Here is a 4,623-nt window from a genome sequence, read left to right as displayed (position 1 = left end):
GCAAATCAAAGTAACGCTACATTAACCTTTCAGATTTTTTCTATTTGTTTGAAAAACAAATATACAGGCATAACCCACAATAAAAGAACTTCACATCCAAATAAAAGAATAGAAAAAAAGCTTATTTTAAGTTATTTTTTAATAATTTGTGTATAAACAAATGCAATTTCTAATTAGTGCTACATCTCTAATTAAATTTTCCTTTCGAGTTATGTAGGAAATATAAACAAGGCCACAAAATGGTTTTGGCAGTCTACTGGGGTTCTAATAGGTATACTTTATGTTTTTGCGGTCGCTGAACACGAATCCATTCGCAGAATTGAACTAGACCGTCAGGATTTGGAGTGAAATTCCAAAAATGTTTTCAATCCTGGGATTTTTGCATAAATTTCGTCCCCAAACTGACAAACTCCAAATTAATACTCCCAAACCTAAAAAATAATAAGCCTCAAAACCACAAGCTCCTTATCAATAAGCCCACAAATCACAAATCAAAACGCTTCAAACCCACAAACCCCAAATCCACAAACCCACAAACTCCAAATACATAAGCTCCATATCCACGAACCTACAAACCCTAAACTCACAAACCTCAAACTCCAAACCCAAAATTCAAAAACCATCAAACCCCAAGCCCACAAACCCCAAACCTACAAGCTCCTTATCCACAAACGTAGAAACTTCAAACCAACAATCCCAAAAGCAACAAATTACAAACACACAAACCCCAAAATAACAAACCCCAAACCCACCAACCCCAAATTATACCAATTTCTCAATTGGTATTATAAGATGTGCGGTATTTGGGTTTGTGGAATTGAGGTTAGTGGCTTTGTTGATATGGAGCTTATAGGCTTGGGGTGTAGGGTTCGTGGGTTTGGGGTTCGGGGTTTGCGGGTTCGGGCCTTGTTAGTTTGCAGGCTTGAGGCTTGTTAATTTGGGGTTTGTAGGTTTGGGGACGAAATTTATGTAGAAATTCCAGGTTTTTAACCATTTTTTGAATTTTACTGTAAATCCTGACGTGTCGGCTCAATTCTGCGAATAAATAATCCCAGCAGACTCCCAAAACCATTTTCTGGTGTAATTAACAAAATAAAATGCAAGAACGGTTTTGTGATCTCAAAGGTATGTGCTAAAAAAATTAAATTTTCGTGCACGTTGCGAACAAAAATTAACAACTTGCATTTTCATGTTGTTATTATATTTACTACATACTTCATCAATAGAAAGTTTAATTTGAGCTGGAGAACTGAGTACAAATTTAATTCGTTTACCACGAAGTTATTAAAAATTCACTGAAAGAAACTTTTCTCTATATTTTTTTTATTTTTGTAAACTTCATTTATTGTAAGTTATGCTTGAAGTTATTTAAGTTTTTTCAGCTCATAGTTTGGGCGTAATCGATTTAATAAAAAATTATAAAATATTTAATTGAAAAAATAAGTAATAAACAATTATATTTTCTAAAAACTATAACAGAGAAAACAGAAGATAAACTTTACATCGATTTCCGACGAAAGATTCTCTGCAACAAAAATTAACTTCACAGGATAAACTTTACACAAATATCGGTTAAACTTTCTTTTTTTTCCATGACAAACACATGTTTTTGGGAAGACGCGAAGTTGGCTAAACAAAACTTTTTTGCTCTAAAAAATTTCCTGGCGTGCCCACTTCAGGAATGTTGACTTTATGTCTCTTTAATAGATGATGAATATTCTTGGTAGAAAATGATTTTTTTTGTTTAAAAATTCATTTTTTAAATTTAAATATTCAAGATTTTAGTTAAGGTTTCTTAAATTTGGTTGAACACTCATTTTTTCGGTAGTAAATTCATCTTTTGGTTTGAAATTTACTTTTTTCAGTAAGAAATTCAACTTTTTAGTTGAGCACGCTTCAATTTTATTATGAGTTCGTTTTTTTTTGAAGTTAATTAATATTTTTGTTTGAAAATTCATCTTTTTCATTTGATAATTCAACTGTTTGGTTGACAACTATTCAATTTTATTAACAATTCATCTTTTTGGTAGTAAATTAATCTTTTTATTTTTAAATTCTTAATGTTTAGTCAAAAATTCAACTTTTTTATTTAGAGTTCTGGATTTTTGTTTAAAATTTGCCTTTTTGTTGTAAATTAATGATTTTAGTTCAAGTTTAATCCTCTTTTTTTAAGAAAAGTTATATTTTCAGTTAAAAATCTAATAACTAGGTAATAAACTTGAAGTATTTTCTTAAAAACTAAAAAAAAAGTTTTTCTTGGAAATTTACATTTTGGTTAATAATTCTCTAATTTAATTAAGAATTCGTCTTTTTTACAGTAAGTTAATCTTTTTGTTTAACAATTCATCTTTTTCAGTTGAAAATTCTACTTTTCGTTTGAGGATTGTTGCATTTTATTAAAAATGCGATTTCTCAGGGATTCCAAGTTTATCACTTTTTAACATTTTTATATAAGTTATAACGTTTTTTGTTATTTTTTCATTATTCTCTGACATGAAAAAAGCTTTTTACTTTTGTAACATTTTCTTGCATTTGAATCATTGCCTATTATCTTAAACTTGTGAAATATGCATTAAACCTGACAATTACATATCAAGTTCAGTGGAGTAATGATAATAAAATAATGGTAACAAGTCCGGTTCAATCTTGATCATTAGGTGATTGCCAAGGGTTTTATTTTTTCAAGTTCTGTAAACAAATTGAAGGTCTTGAATTTATCATGTCGGAACATACGTGACATTTTTTTTTATTTGATTTTTTCTTCAATATGACATTCCTTATGAAACCTGCTTTGAAAGCCATAGATTGGTTAACCTGGATGCTTTTTATTGACAAATGATTTCATTACATCCAAAAATCTATTTTTCCTTTAAAGAGATTTATTCTCGATATGAATAATTTACATTTAAAACAAACTTTAAAAATATATTATGTGGTACAACTGTGCAAATACGTAAATCTTTCTCTGAAAAATATGAGAGTCACTGAATCTCGAAAGCATTCTTGTTACTTCTTCTCAGTGCCGATTGAGTAATTTCAAAAACTTGAAGGAAAGAATCTTGCCAAATTTACTCACATAATTAAGAATGTCATATTTGTGTGCATAATCGATTTGAAAAAATTTAAGATTCATTAATTCAAAATTTTATTATTACATTTTTAATCGAAATTATTCATTTTTAAACAAAAAAGAGAATTTTTAACAAGATAGTTCATCTTTAAACCAAACTCATGAATCGTTGTTGAAAAAATGTATTCTCAACAAAAAGTATAATAGTTGATAATTCCATTAAAAAAATATTTTTAATACAAAATGGGTTAAATTAAAAGAAAAAAGAGTCCTTTTCGACTTAAATAATTGAATTTTCAAATGCAAAACAGGACAAGTTTTCAGCAAAATAAGTGAATTTTTAACTGAAAAAGATCAATTTTCTATCAAAAATGAAATTGCTACATTTTTAGTAAAAAATTTCATTTTCAACAAAAAGATGAATTTTCAACCAAATCTGTCGACTATTTAAATAAAAAATGCCCTTTTAACAGTAAAGTTGAGTAGCAAAGTCGTAACGTTTAGAAGTTACCCAGTGGGCAAAAAGTTTGGCGACGTCTTAACGACATCGTTACATCTTTACGACAACTTTACGACATCCTATGTCCATGCCGTTAAGGTGTCTTTACGATATCGTAAGTAAGTCGTATGATCTGACGATGTCTTTACGATATCTCAAAGACACCGAAACGACATGGACATAGGATGTCGTAAAGATGTCGTAAAGATATCATAAAGATGTCGTAAAGATGTCGTAAAGACATCGCTAAATTTTATGCCCACTGGGTATCTTCTAATATTTCAGTTTTTGCTGTTTTATATGGAATGTTTTATGTATACCCTAGAAGTCCTGAGCGCGCCTTTTAATTTCAGTATAAAAAAGAATGAACCCAATGTTTATTTTTTTATGTTATTTATATTTAATAAAATATACAAAAAATTTGTATGAAACTATTTAATTAACCTTTTATAATAGGATTCTAACAAATTTCGTATTTTATGGAATAAAATTAAGTTGAACTATTTTATTCTATAAATTAGCTTTTTTTTGTTAAAAAATGTATTTAAATCTGATACTGATTATTTTAACAACTAAACAACTATTTCAAAAAATATTTATCAAAATTTAAAAGTATAATATACAATTTTTGTTGATAATTCACAATAATCCCGAAATCTATAATTTCGTCAAAAAATTTACGCATTAACTTTTTCAAATTTATAATTATTGCAAAATATTTTAAATACGTCAATAAGAATTTAGACATGTTTAAAAAAAGTATTATTAACTATTAATTATTGACTAGTATTACTTACTATTATTATTACTAATATTTCTATTATTCCTTTTTTTCTTTACATAATTATCTATTTGATGAAAAAATTAATCTATTTTTGGAATGAATTCAGCTTTTCTTTTAATTTCAATTTTTTATGGGAAATAATTTTTTTAACCTAAAACTGATCTATTCCATTTTTGGTTGAATATTAAGTTTTTAATTAAAACTTCTTTTTTTTGGGTTCAAAAATACTGTTTTTTATTTAAAATTCAACTAATTTTTTAAAAATTCCTA

This window comes from Belonocnema kinseyi, chromosome 5 (assembly GCF_010883055.1).
Source record: "Belonocnema kinseyi isolate 2016_QV_RU_SX_M_011 chromosome 5, B_treatae_v1, whole genome shotgun sequence".
NCBI classification, from domain to species: Eukaryota; Metazoa; Arthropoda; class Insecta; order Hymenoptera; family Cynipidae; genus Belonocnema; species Belonocnema kinseyi.
This window is presented reverse-complemented; position numbering follows the sequence as displayed.